Here is a 15,776-nt window from a genome sequence, read left to right as displayed (position 1 = left end):
AGACCACTGATAACCTCCCTCGATCTGGGGCTCCACGCAAGATCTCACCCCGTGGGGTCAAAATGATCACAAGAACGGTGAGCAAAAATCCCAGAACCACACGGGGGGACCTAGTGAATGACCTGCAGAGAGCTGGGACCAAAGTAACAAAGCCTACCATCAGTAACACACTACGCCGCCAGGGACTCAAATCCTGCAGTGCCAGACATGTCCCCCTGCTTAAGCCAGTACATGTCCAGGCCCGTCTGAAGTTTGCTAGAGTGCATTTGGATGATCCAGAAGAGGATTGGGAGAATGTCATATGGTCAGATGAAACCAAAATAGAACTTTTTGGTAAAAACTAAACTCGTCGTGTTTGGAGGACAAAGAATGCTGAGTTGCATCCAAAGAACACCATACCTACTGTGAAGCATGGGGGTGGAAACATCATGCTTTGGGGCTGTTTTTCTGCAAAGGGACCAGGACGACTGACCCGTGTAAAGGAAAGAATGAATGGGGCCATGTATCGTGAGATTTTGAGTGAAAACCTCCTTCCATCAGCAAGGGCATTGAAGATGAAACGTGGCTGGGTCTTTCAGCATGACAATGATCCCAAACACACCGCCCGGGCAACGAAGGAGTGGCTTCGTAAGAAGCATTTCAAGGTCCTGGAGTGGCCTAGCCAGTCTCCAGATCTCAACCCCATAGAAAATCTTTGGAGGGAGTTGAAAGTCCGTGTTGCCCAGCGACAGCCCCAAAACATCACTGCTCTAGAGGAGATCTGCATGGAGGAATGGGCCAAAATACCAGCAACAGTGTGTGAAAACCTTGTGAAGACTTACAGAAAACGTTTGACCTGTGTCATTGCCAACAAAGGGTATATAACAAAGTATTGAGAAACTTTTGTTATTGACCAAATACTTATTTTCCACCATAATTTGCAAATAAATTCATTAAAAATCCTACAATGTGATATTCTGGATATTTTTTTCTCATTTTGTCTGTCATAGTTGACGTGTACCTATGATGAAAATTACAGGTCTCTCTCATCTTTTTAAGTGGGAGAACTTGCACAATTGGTGGCTGACTAAATACTTTTTCCCCCCACTGTATACTGAAGGATAAATAATCATAAAATAATTTTTCATTCCATGTCTCTGTAGGTCTAGCTGACTCTCTTCACTTGAACATTGCTCAAATTACTGTTGTCGATGATGTCATGTCTGTTTTGACAAACCTGGTTTCATAGTCAGGTGGGACCTTAATCTAAGATTAACCTGCACAGTAATACGAGGCAAGCTACAGCAAACAGGAAAATGCTTGGTACAGAAGCACATACTGGACATGGCTCTAACAGAGTATGTGCATCTCTTGATTTGCCCCACTTCCACATCTCCCTCCAAAACAACACCCTTGAATGGCTCTAAAAATTGCTGCTGGATTCAACGTTCTTTGCTTTTATTATTTATGGTGTTGTTTTTGGAGGATATTCAGTAGCGCCACTTCTCTAGTCCTCCTGGGACTTGGAGACAAATAGAATAACGTGGGAAATGAAGAGGCAGCTGTTGAGAGGCGAGAGCCTGAATTTGTGTCTCTCTGAGAGTGCCACTCGTCAATGGCTTCAAATCTGCTCCAGCAGGCCTGGTGGCAGCTGGGATTACAGTGGTGAAGGGCGTACATCTCTCGCTCATCTCCTCTCTCTGTTTCTCTCGCTCTGTTCTCTCTCTGATCTCTAATACTTTGTTTCTCTTTGTTTTCACTGCCTTGTCTAACAGTAAATCTAACAGTAAATGTTCAGCCACAGTTGTTGAGAAAGGTAGTAATTGACAGCTCATCTTGTCTGCTACAGTAATGCTTTTAGTTCCTCCAACCTAATATTAGCTAGCACCACAACAAGGACTCTGGTGATACATATTGTATGCACTGTACATCCCCAGAGCGGGGAAAAACACGTTGCCATACAATATAGTGGAAAACTCAATGAGTAAAATCCCAACAAACACCTCAGCGTCATCTATGCGATTCATAGCGGTTCAGCAAATTTCACAGCCTTCCTAATTAGGCGCATCAATGTGTTTGCCATCCTGTTTAATCTCCACTTTGATCCACACTTATCTCTCACTGTACTCGTTATCCAAGGATTATTTTGGCCCAAAGGGCTTGTGATCGAAGAGCAGCAGCACACTCCTAATTCTTAACTCACTGCCAGCAGCCACCCATCGCTGCCTTGATTCCTCTATTCCACCCCTTCATCTGGCCACATTTAAATAATTCAAAGCCGGTCCCACCCTAATAGCATCCTCCACCTTGCTTCAATTTCACTTTATGATAGGTAAAGGAGGGCTTAATGACTGGCAGGGTTATTGGATTTTAGCTGCAGCACAGAACAGTAAGGAGAAAGGAGAAGGGCAGTATAATGTACATGGATGGATGACAGGATGTATGATGATCATGATAACCATAATCACTATCATCACATGCATCCTTATTATTCATCTTCAGCAGCAGCAGTAGCTGCAGGCCCACAGGCGGAAGCACTACCATTAGTAACAAACAGGAGAATACACATAAAAAACACAGCAACCTCATCTTAGTACAATCACTATGTTGCCCATATAATGTATGACTGACAACTCCTGATGATATGCAATTACTTGGTACTATCTTGAATGCATGCATGGAGCATGTAGAAGTCTCCATCAAGAAGAAGGAATTCATTATAATTGGAGTTAAAGAACGGCACTGAACTGAAACAGAGTTTGCACTTATACAATGTGCATGTATTAGGGGACTGGAGTCAACTCCATTTTGAGGGAAGATTACATTTTATACTTCCAATGAGGGAATGTACATATCTGTACCCTTTTCTGCACTGCGCCAGTGACATTATGCCATGACTAACAGAGAGGCTCTGAAGTGGAGTAGGTAGTGGGGGCATACCGTGTAGTCTACTCTGTCAGGTGGTTCAAGATATGGGCATATCCTAAAATGCCAAAAAAATAGTAATTTGGCCTTGGATGGGTATTTTGTGGGTCCACTTTAAAAAGAATGACTCACCCCATTCTTTTGATTTCCTCAAATGACAAAATATGGAACAAATAAACATATCTTGTCTTAACAAACTGACCAACACAGCAACAGTTACTCTCATTAAATCTAAACAATACAGTCTCTTATAAAACAAATGTTACCTCAATAATTGTGAATTTGGGATTTGGGATGAGAAGGGGAGGAATAGTTGTTTTGAAATTATAGTGGTACACATTATGGTTTGTCCTCATGGAACCCTGGCTCTAACACTGCCTTTTGCAAAGCTCTCAGGGATATTGCTCTTCCGTCCTATTTGCCAGAATTTCGTCAGCCAGAAAAACCTCAATGGCACCAGGCATGCAATTCTCAAAGGATATATCTCTCTGTAATGTGCTCAGATGTTGTGAGTCAAACACAGCCAGCTGTTTCTTCTGCAGGTGAACAAAAACCCGGAGAAGGAGGTTATGCATGAGAAACCACCAGCAATTCTCTGCCATGTCTCCTCAGGCTGTAATGGGCACTCATATTCATTCACCCATTCTATTGTGTGTAGTGTTTTGGTATGTCTGCTACACAAAATGATGCACAAATACTGAATAGAAATGTGTAGACTGGGATTGGTTTTCAATTACAATTGAATTAAAATATGTAGAGAGCGTATTTGCAGTAATTCAGATAACAGTGAGTTATATTAATAGAATAGGAATTCAATTTTAAATGTACTGAATGGTGAGTTAAAATTAGGGTCATGCTCCCTGAGGGCCATGCTATAAGGGAAAAAGGGTGAAATCACTCAGACATTATATTGAGTAAGTAGACCCTTAAAAAAAACATGTCAACTTAGTAGTTTCACATGTGAAATCAATACATTTTCACATATGAAACAGCTGTTTTCATATGTTGAACTTAAATGTGAAACCATAATATCTATTTACATGTATTACATTTAGAGTTCACATGTTAACACCACCTTTTCATATGTGAGGAGAATAACATGTTTTCACATCACATGTGAATTGCAGTTTCACATGTGAAAATTTGATATGCGTTCACATGTGAAAATTGGATATGCAGTTTTACATGTGAAAAACATTCACATGTGAAAATCTCACTTTCACATGTGTACATGTGAAATCGCATTTCCACATGAAAAAATCCACGTGAAAATCACATTTGCCACTTCACATGTACCAAAAAACTCACTTTCACATGTGGAATTGAAGAATTAAATAATGTTATCCTCCTCACATGTGAAACGATCGTGTAGCAATGTTTCCACCGGTGGAATTAGGGTGACGACATCTTAAAAGCCCAAACACAGGACAAGGGAATGATTTTGCGAGACATTCATGGACAGAATAACATTTTTGGGAGCAGGTTAATGGATCGTGTTGAAATGGCGACATTGTTCTGCTGTATGAAGGTCAATGCCTGTTACAGGGGCATTGTGCCATTAATATCAAGGAAACTTCTGAAGTCGAGAACAAAATTCTTAGTATAGCATACAAAAATAATGATATTGAAAGCAAAACATAAACTCAAAAGGTATTGATAGCAAAACTAAATATTGCAAGAAAATAATGTAGAAATGAAAAAATATATATGCAATTTTAAATATGAATTTATTTATTTAACCAGGTAAGCCAGTTGAGAACAAGTTCTCATTTACAACTGCGACCTGGCCAAGATAAAGCAAAGCAGTGCGATAAAAACAACAACACAGAGTTACATATGGGGTAAAAAAACATAAAGTCAAAAAATACAACAGAAAATATATATACAGTGTGTGCAAATGTAGCAAGTTATGGAGGTAAGGCAATAAATAGGCTATAGTACAAAATAATTACAATTAGTATTAACACTGGAATGATAGATGTGCAAGAGATTATGTGCAAATAGAGATACTGGGGTGCAAAAGAGCAAAATAAATAACAATATAGGGATGAGGTAGTTGGGTGGGCTAATTTCAGATGGGCTGTGTACAGGTGCAGTGATCGGTAAGGTGCTCTGACAACTGATGCTTAAAGTTAGTGAGGGAGATAAGAGTCTCCAGCTTCAGAGATTTTTGCAATTCGTTCCAGTCATTGGCAGCAGAGAACTGGAAGGAATGGCGGCCAAAGGAGGTGTTGGCTTTGGGGATGACCAGTGAGATATACCTGCTGGAGCGCAGACTACGGGTGGGTGCTGCTATGGTGACCAATGAGCTAAGATAAGGCGGGGATTTGCCTAGCAGTGATTTATAGATGGCCTGGAGCCAGTGGGTTTGACGACGAACATTTAGTGAGGACCAGCCAACAAGAGCGTACAGGTCACAGTGATGGGTAGTGTATGGAGCTTTGGAGACAAAACGGATGGCACTGTGATACACTACATCCAGTTTGCTGAGTAGAGTGTTGGAGGCTATTTTGTAAATGACATCGCTGAAGTCAAGGATCGGTAGGATAGTCCGTTTTACGAGGGCATGTTTGGCAGCATGAGTGAAGGAGGCTTTGTTGCGAAATAGGAAGCCAATTCTAGATTTAACTTTGGATTGGAGATTCATAATGTGAGTCTGGAAGGAGCGTTTACAGTCTAACCAGACACCTAGGTATTTGTAGTTGTCCACATACTCTAGGTCAGACCCGTCGAGAGTAGTGATTCTAGTCGGGTGGGCGGGTGCCAGCAGCGTTCGATTGAAGAGCATGCATTTAGTTTTACTAGTGTTTCAGAGCAGTTGGAGGCTACTGAAGGAGTGTTGTATGGCATTGAAGCTCGTTTGGAGGTTTGTTAACACAGTGTCCAATGAAGGGTCAGATGTATACAAAATGGTGTCGTCTGCGTAGAGGTGGATCTGAGAGTCACCAGCAGCAAGAGCGATATCATTGATATACACAGAGAAAAGAGTCAGCCCAAGAATTGAACCCTGTGGCACCCCCATAGAGACTGCCATAGGTCCAGACAACGTCCTCCGATTTGACACATTGAACTCTATCTGAGAAGTAGTTGGTGAACCAGGCGAGGCAGTCATTTGAGAAACCAAGGCTATTTAGTCTGCCAATAAGAATGCGGTGGTTGACAGAGTCGAAAGCCTTGGCCAGGTCGATGAAGACGGCTGCACAGTACTGTCTATTATCGATCGCGGTTATAATATCGTTTAGGACTTTGAGCGTGGCTGAAGTGCACCCATGACCAGCTCGGAAACCGGATTGCATAGCGGAGAAGGTACGGTGGGATTCGAAATGGTCGGTGATCTGTTTGTTAACTTGGCTTTCAAATACTTTCGAAAGGCAGGGCAGGATGGATATAGGTCTGTAACAGTTTGGATCTAGAGTGTCACCCCCTTTGAAGAGGGGGATGAACGCGGCAGCTTTCCAATCTCTGGGGATCTCAGACGTTACGAAAGAGAGGTTGAACAGGTTAGTAATAGGGGTTGAGACAATTTCAGCGGCTAGTTTTAGAAAGAAAGGGTCCAGATTGTCTAGCCCAGCTGATTTGTAGGGGTCCAGATTTTGCAGCTCTTTCAGAACATCAGCTGTCTGAATTTGTGTGAAGGAGAAGCGGGGGGGGGCATGGGCAAGTTGCAGCGGAGGGTGCAGAGGTGGTGGCCGGGGTAGTGGTAGCCAGGTGGAAAGCATGGCCAGCCGTAGCAAAATGCTTGTTGAAATTCTCAATTATTGTAGATTTATCGGTGGTGATAGTGTTTCCTAGCCTCAGTGCAGTGCGCAGCTGAGAGGAAGTGCTCTTATTCTCCATGGACTTTACAGTGTCCCAAAACTTTTTGGAGTTAGTACTACAGGATGCATATTTCTGTTTGAAAAAGTTAGCCTTTGCTTTCCTGACTGCTTGTGTATATTGGTTCCTAACTTCCCTGAAAAGTTGCATAACGCGGGGGCTATTTGATGCTAATGCAGTACGCCACAGGATGTTTTTGTGCTGGTCAAGGGTAGTCAAGTCTGAGGAGAACCAGGGGCTATATCTGTTCTTAGTTCTGTATTTTTTGAATGGGGCATGTTTATTTAAGATCGAGAGGAAATTACTTTTAAAAGAACAACCAGGCATCCTCTTCTGACGGAATGAGATCTATATCCATCCAGGATACCTTGGCCAGGTCAATTAGGAAGGCTTGCTCGCTAAAGTGTTTTAGGGAGCGTTTGACAGTGATGAGGGGTGGTTGTTTGACCGCGGACCCGTTACGGACGCAGGCAATAAGGCAGTGATCGCTGAGATCCTGGTTGAAGACAGCGGAGGTGTATTTAGAGGGTAAGTTAGTCAGGATGATATCTATGAGGGTACCCATGTTTACGGATTTAGGGTTGTACCTGGTAGGTTCGTTGATCATTTGTGTGAGATTGAGGGCATCTAGTTTGGATTGTAGGATGGCCGGGGTGTTAAGCATATCCCAATTTAGGTCACCAAGCAGTACGAACTCTGAGGATAAGTGGGGGGCAATCAATTCACATATGGTGTCCAGGGCACAGCTGTGGGCTGAGGGGGGTCTGTAGCAAGCGGCAACAGTGAGAGACTTATTTCTGGAAAGGTGGATTTTTAGAAGTAGAAGCTCAAACTGTTTGGGCACAGACCTGGATAGTATGATAGAGCTCTGCAGGCTATATCTAGAGTAGATTGCAACTCCACCCCCTTTGGCAGTTCTATCTAGACGGAAAATGTTATAGTTGGGGATGGACATTTCAGCATTTTTGGTGGCCTTCCTAAGCCAGGATTCAGATACTGCTAGAACATCAGGGTTGGCGGAGTGTGCTAACGCAGTGAATAACTCAAACTTAGGAAGGAGACTTCTGATATTAACATGCAAGAAACCAAGGCTTTTACGGTTACAGAAGTCAACAAATGATAGCGCCTGGGGAGTAGGAGTGATACTGAGGGCTGCAGGGCCTGGGTTAGCCTCTACATCACCAGAGGAACAGAGGAGGACTAGAATAAGGATACGGCTAAAGGCTTTAAGAACTGGTCTTCTAGTGCATTGGGTACATAGAATAAAGGGGGCAGATTTCCGGGCATTGTAGAAAAGATTCAGGGCATTATGTACAGACAAGGATATGGAAGGATATGAGTAAAGTGGAGGTAACCTTAAGGGTTGGGTAACAATGAAAGAGATAGCATCACTGAAGTCACCGATTGAGTCGGTCTCCGTGTGTATGGGGGGTGGGACAAAGGAGCTTTCTAAGGCAGGTTTAGCTGGGCTGGGGGATCTACAGTGAAATAGTACAATTAGAAATAAGTGAAACAGCAATAAGCAAACCAAATTTACATGGGAGAGAGGCATAAAGCAATCACAGGCGTAATTTGAGAGAGCTAAGACAACAGCTGGTAATGGCGACACAGTTTGGGCTGAGGCTAAACATAAACAGGATGCGGTACCGTAAAAAGGAACAGTCCAGCAGGCATCAGCTGTATAGCTGAGTTATCATAAGGTCCGGTGAACAGCAATAGGATAGTTCGGAGGTAGTTCGGGGGCTGCTAAAGCACTAGCGAGCAAGAGGCCACGGCTAGTGTGTGCTAGCGGGCCGGGCCTAGCAGATGGAATCTTCGTGGTCGACGTCGTAACGGGAAGCCTGTTGTAACCACATCAGACGATTTCGTAGGCAGACCAGTCGTGTAGGATCGGCGGGGCTCCATGTCAACACTAGGTGGTCCCGTCTGGTTGACAGAGAGGTAGATAGCCGGGAGATGGGCCTAGCTCAGGATGATTAGCCAAACCACAACGTCCATTTTGTTGCAGCTAGCTGGTAGCGATGAATCCGGAGTTAAAGGTCCAGTGATTCAGTGATTCCGGCAGAAAAACTGATATGTTTTGGGTCGATAATGCGCTGTGCAGACAGTGCAGACTGGCTGAATAATAGTCCAGTCTAGAGCTGGCTGGTAGGTGGTGCAGGCCACGGACAAGGGTGAAAAACCACTAACGGTAGCTAATAGCAAGTAGCTAGTTGGCTACTCCCGTCCGGTAGACCAAGAGGTAGATAGCCGGGATATGGGCCTGGCTCTAGGCTAGCTCGAGGCTAACTGGTGCTTGCATTGGGGGCAGTGGTGATTAGCCAAACAGCAACATCCATTCGGTTGCGGCTAGCTAGTTGCGATCCGGTGATTAATGTCCAGTGATTAAATTATTCAGGCAGAAAAATCCAATGTTCTGGGTGAAATACCGCTAACTGTGGCTAATAGCAAGTAGCTAGTTAGCTGGCTAGCTAGTTTCAACTGGAGATTCTAGATTAAAAGGTAAGTCAATAATAGAATCCGTTCCACATTGAGTGAGGCGGGTTGCAGGAAAGTATATTTTGTAGAAGGGTGAAAAGTCTGATAGGGAAATATGGGTATTTACAGGGTATTTACAGACACACGACAAAAACAGGACTGCACTACTACGCCATCTTGGATTAACCGTTAAGATAACGCAATTAAGTAAAACGCCTCCCTCTTTCCTACAATAACCTGGCCTTTGCTTTCACTGCCTTTTTTTGCAGTTGCAAGTTTTGTCACATTCATTCCAGCAACATACCACCCTGCATCCCACTGCTGGTCCCTGGACGGGAGACCAGATGTAGCTGGAAGTGGTGAAATTCAAATGTAATTATTTTTTCACGAGGTGAAAACACATGAAACTTCACACGTGTCTGAAAACCTCGTCTTTTTTTCACGTTTTTTATCAAGTGATTTGTTCATGTTTTTTCGTGATAGGGGATACGCTAAAGCTCTATACCAGCACATAAACTGAAGCTCTAGATCTTGACTTAACATCAGGGTACGGTTCTTTAAGCATGGAGTACAACCTTGTAATCCCCTATCACAGTGGACTTTCAATGGCCTAAACCCAGATCTGGGCCTGTTTTCTCCCTCGGCTGCATCTCTGACTGTGGTAAAACCAAGCAGCGCTCCAAACAATGGCGTACCTATTCAGTCGTGAGGAGTGGAGGAGCAGATTTGTGGCCGGATGGCGATACCCTCTCTAATCCTCTGTGTAGCAGTGTCTGTTCAGACGTGTTGGCAGTGGAGTGAGCAGCCTTCCATCCTCATTGACCCTGCCATGGAACACAGAGAGAAACTACTAAAGATACATGGTTCTGAGAAGAACACAGCCTTGCAAATGAACAGACCTTACAGAAGAGATAATGGTTTGGAAGAGTACATGTTTGATTCTGCATCTGGTAGGAACATTGGCATTGTCTCATGAGGACGTGTGTCGTCGTTGAAGCTGTAAGCTCATGGGAGACAGAGTGCTATGCCATTTAATGAGGTATTGAGAGGTGTGTGTTAGTGTTTGTGCGATGGTTACACTTACACTGTGCGATACAGTTAGTACAATATTTACACCTTGAGATAGTAGCGAAGTCAGGAGTTACTGCAGTATGACACTCTGTAGGATCATCCTTTACAATACCTGTTTCCATTAAAATGTAATTTTCTACTGCTGGCATCATAAGAACCACAAGGATAATCAAGAGTTGGCTTGAAGTGACAAGAATATAAATATCTCTCCAGATTCAATGTACAAACAACACTAGGTCATATGTGGGTTAAATGAGAAGAGTGGGGTTCAGAACATGATCGAGATCCCATTTGAAAAGTTCTGGCAAACCACTTAGAGACATCACACAAGTGATGATTACTTTCATCCTGTCCAGAGAAAGGTAGTTTGATAGTCTAGTTAAGGAGTCAATGACTGGCAACTGATGACATTCATAACTATATATTCCCCAGGGCCACAGTTGATGAGCAAGGTAACATGTCTTACAGTGATTAGCCTAGAGGTGAAGAATAGAGTGGGTGCCAAATGTGACTTGACATAACCATTAAACACAGTGGAATGGCCAGGAAAGCAATTTAACTCTAACCTGACTACAGCAATTATGTTAACTGGAAACATATGCATTTTCGCCATTCAAATCAAATTTGACTAATCGAAATGATGTAATTTCACAGTTTTTACCTGCTAATGAGCGATCAGGCCATGCAACAATGGTATTCTTTGGAATTGGACAGCTAGCTATAAGCTGTGAAGTTAGCACCTCTTGATTGCTGAATGTTGAATCGTTTTAGGATGAGTGTGCTTGAAATCATAGACTTAATGTAATAGAAGGGAACATTGTTAGGATCCAGCAGAACATTAATTGATTGTCCTAAAGATTGATTCCTCAGGCCCCCTGCTGAACACATGGTTAGTGAACATCCTATTGAATGACAGGATGTTATTGCATATGTCACAACAATGCTCTTGGCCACCTCCATGGGAGTGCTGTGGTTGTGAGTGTGTAACGGTTATCATTGTCCTTCCTAGATCCTCAGGCCCGCCAGTTGAAATCATCTTTGTTGAGTCCACCTGCCCTTGACCTTGTCCTTCCTCCACACTGGAGAGACACAGTATTCTCAGTATCGCCTGGCAACTCAAAGTCAACTGGACACTCACAACACAGTGCACGGCACTGGTTGTTTATAAAAGAGATTGACATATAGAATATATATTTCCCTTTCGTTTATCTTCCTTTCACTGATATTACATTTCATAACTCATAATAGTCAATGAACTGCACATTCGTATGCACTATTCAAAAGCTCTGTCATTGCCAATATATTATTGTGAAAATACTGTATCAAAGACACATCCTCCAAAACCTCCCTGTAGTCAAAATCATTAGTCAAATAAAAAACACATTACAGCTGTGAAGTTTGCATATGTGGGAGATATTATTGAAGTCTAGGATGAGGGCTCTAGCTCTCCCTGAAATGTCATGGACATTGTCCAGTGCTAGCATGAAATGCAGAGATAGCTTTTAGGCATTTCTCTTTTGGCATTAGTTTAAGAGCTGCATCACTAGCTAAATTGCCAGAGAAAAAGCTGCTGGCAGAAAGACACTTGATCTCTGGCCACTCACAGTATAAATAAAAACTCTATATTAGAACCCTGCATTTCTGCTTGGGAGAGGCATAGAGTAGGTCGGGTAAACACAACCTTGTGCCAGAAAAATATTTAGCAAAAGTGTGGAGTGGGAACACATGCAAAGTGGAAAGTGCAGAGTGGAAACTTTGTGCTATTTTAGCAGTTCTGTAACAACAGTCACACCGAAATGCAACTACTTTTCTACAGTAGCTATTTAATGTATTTGTCCTCACTGAGAATGTCCTTGTGATATCCTTGTTCAAAATCCCATCATTCCACAACTCAGGTAATCCCTGTACGTTTTCATCATCAGTGTGATAGTAAACAAGTCCATAAATTTAAGCTGAAGCTACTGAATTTCTGTACCAACAGTCAAACAATATGAGAATGTAGATAATTCCTTCCAGTGCCTCTCATTATAGTAGGGATGCCTCATCACTGAAGTTCTAGTTGTGCATGTAGCATATTGTTGGTTTGTAGGGTACAGTATTTTCTGTGCTTACATACAGTGCATTCGGAAAGTATTCAGACCACTTGACTTTTTCCACATTTTGTTACATTACAGCCTTATTCTAAAATGGATTACATTGTTTTTTCCCCTCATTAATCTACATAGAATACCCCATAATGACAAAACAAAACCAGGTTTTTAGAAATGTGTGCACATTTATTACAAATAAAAAACTTAAATACAACATTAACATAAGTACTCAGACCCTTTACTCAGTAAAAAAAAATAAAAAAATGGTCATTTAGCAGACGCTCTTATCCAGAGTGACTTACAGGAGCAATTAGGGTTAAGTGCCTTGCTCAAGGGCACAGACAGTTTTTTCACCTAGTCGGCTCAGGGATTAGAACCAGCGACCTTTCGGTTACTGGCACAACGCTCTTAACCACTAAGCTACCTGCCGCCCAGTACTTTGTTGAAGCGCCATTGGCAGCGATTACAGCCTCGAGTCTTCTTGGGTATGACGCTACAAGCTTGCCACACCTGTATTTGGAGAGTTTCTCCCATTCTTCTCTGCAGATCCTCTCAAGCTCTGTCAGGTTGGATTAGGAAAGTTGCTGCACAGCTATTTTCAGGTCTCTCCAGAGATGTTCGATCGGGTTCAAGTCCGGGCTCTGGCTGGGCCACTCAAGGACATTCAGAGAACTGTCCTGAAGCCACTCCTGCGTTGTCTTGGCTGTGTGCTTTGGGTCATTGTCCTGTTGGAAGGTGAACCTTCGCCCCAGTCTGAGGTCCTGAGCGCTCTGGAGCAGGTTTTAATCAATGATCTCTCTGTACTTGCTCCATTCATCTTTCTCTTGATCCTGACTAGTCTGCCATTCACTGCCGCTGAAAAACACCCCCACAGAATGATGCTGCCAACACCATGCTTCACCGTAGGGATTGTGCCAGGTTTCCTCCAGACGTGAAGCTTGGCATTCAGCCCAATGAGTTCAATCTTAGTTTCATCAGACCAGAGAATCTCGTTTCTCATGGTCTGAGAGACTTTAGGTGCCTTTTGGCAAACTCCAAGCATTTCTAAAAACCTGTTTTCACTTTGTCATGAAGGGGTTTTGTGTGTAGATTGATGAGGAAATTGTTTTAATTAATCCATTTTAGAATAAGGCTGTGACGTAACAAAATGTGAATAAGGTCAAGGGGTCTGAATACTTTCCGGAGGTAAAGTCGGTAGACCTTAATACATTTTTTCAGAACCATGTCCATGCTCAATTGACATTTTTGCACAATCATTTAGAAAGGATCATTAGCTACAGTAAAGAGTTCATGCATACTTTCCCCTCCTTTTAACCTCTTCGGGATCGGTGTCCCGTATACGGGACGGTTGAGCTAATGTGCGCCAATGTGATTAGCATGACTGTTATAAGTAACAGCAAACTTTCCAGGACATAGACATGTCTTATATGGGCAGAAAGCTTACATTATTGTTAATCTAACTGCAATGTCCAATGTAGCTATTACAGTGAAAAAATAGCATGCTATTGTTTGAGGAGAGTGCACAACAACAAAAAATGTATCACGTTAACTGGTTTGTTACATTCACCTCTGAAGGTAAATAATGTACTTACATTCAGTAATCTTGCTCTGATTTGTCATCCTAAGGGTCCCAGAGATAAAATGTAGCATAGTTTTGCTTGATAAAATACATTTTTATATTCAAATGTAGGAACTGGGTTCTACAGTTTGAACCCCTGCTGTCTCTGGCTCCACACCCATCCCGCCCGGCCATCTAGATGTGTGAAAGTTAGTGTGTAAGCTAATGATCCTGGGGCGGCAGGTACCTTAGTGGTTAAGAGCGTTGTGCCAGTAACCGAAAATGTCGCTTGTTCTAATCCCCGAGCCGACCAGGTGAAAAATCTGTCGATGTGCCATCAATCTGAAACTGTGCACTTACACTGCTGACATCTAGTGGCCAATATCTAAATTGCGCCTAAACTGCAATATTATATTGTAGCCTTTCTCTTGCATTTCAAAGATGATAAAAAATAATTAAAAATGAAAACGTATGTTTTTTGGTTTTGTATTACCTTTTACCAGATCTAATGTGTTATATTCTCCTACATTAATTTTACATTTCCACAAACTTCAAAGTGTTTCTTTTCAAATAGTATCAGGAATTTGCATATCCTTGCTTCAGGTCCTGAGCATCAGGCAGTTAGATTTGGGTGTCATTTTAGGCGAAAATTGAAAAAAAGGGTCTGATCCTTAGGAGGTTTAAGAGTCTGTTGCTACCTTTCAATTGCATTAGTTTATCCGGGCAGATAACTCATGGACATGGCTTTACTTTTTTTTTTGTACGTTTCAAACCACACAGAATGTGACCGTTGGTCCTTTTTTATAATTCACTAATTACAAACCTGCAACTTCTTTTGTCAAATCCATTGTTTTGATTTATGCTTTGAGGTAAATGTCTAATGCTGCGTTCATAACAAGTGGGAAACCCCAGAAAATGGTACTTGTAAACTGGGGTTTAAGGAGTTGTGTGCGTTCATGTGCATTGAAGTCGTTGAGAATGCTGATTGGCTAATGGCAAACAAGCTGCGTCAACCATAAAGTAAAATTACAGCTATCATGCTCGCAAACAAATTATACTGTTCAAAAACCATATTAATAGATCATTTTTCATGAATAATGTTTTGTTGTTGCTTTGTTCCTCTGCTTAGAAGTTGCTTACGCATGCCAGATCTTACAACGGCTGGATAGGTATTTTACGTATCAGCTAACCACATAATATGCTTCAGAAATCTAGTTTCTGACCTCACAGTCGATGACATGGCACGCAACCATTGGTTGATGCATGCAATGTTTGAGAAGGGGAACCCAACCTTTAACTGCCGAAAATGCTGTTATTGAGTATGTGACGTCAGAGTTCAGCATGTGGGAGAAGTCGGAGCACAGAGATGATAGACAAGATTCCCACTAGTAATTACCAGCTGGAGGGGCATTAAAAGGGATTTTTCCCAGTGGTGTGCTGGTATTTACAAATTTATGAGATGTTGTGAACGCAGTAAAATGATATCGTGTCTCACGGCCAAGGGAGGTGATAGGTAGGCACAATTGCAGGTCCCCTCCTCTCCCGAAGGACTGAAACCAACTGACTTGAATACTCAGGAAGCCAGCACCGGCACTAGTGTGGAATGTACCTTCCCGATAAATAAATAGTTAGTGTCATGTACAGGGGAGAATGACTGCCCACTCTCATTGAAGCTCTGAAGTTCAAGGCCAACCGGGATACTGCAGGCTGTTGTATCCAGAAAGCAGAATCCTCCATTATAGTAAATGGGAAAATGGCAATCTTCGTGGTCAATATTGGTGTAAATACAAATCTGAAGACGATTTTTTTATCGCACACAGAAGCGGTTATAAGGATGAGAGGGGGCAATCATTTTCTCC

The sequence above is a fragment of the Coregonus clupeaformis genome, chromosome 11 (assembly GCF_020615455.1).
Source record: "Coregonus clupeaformis isolate EN_2021a chromosome 11, ASM2061545v1, whole genome shotgun sequence".
Classification (NCBI taxonomy): domain Eukaryota; kingdom Metazoa; phylum Chordata; class Actinopteri; order Salmoniformes; family Salmonidae; genus Coregonus; species Coregonus clupeaformis.
Note: the sequence above shows the minus strand (reverse complement) of the source record.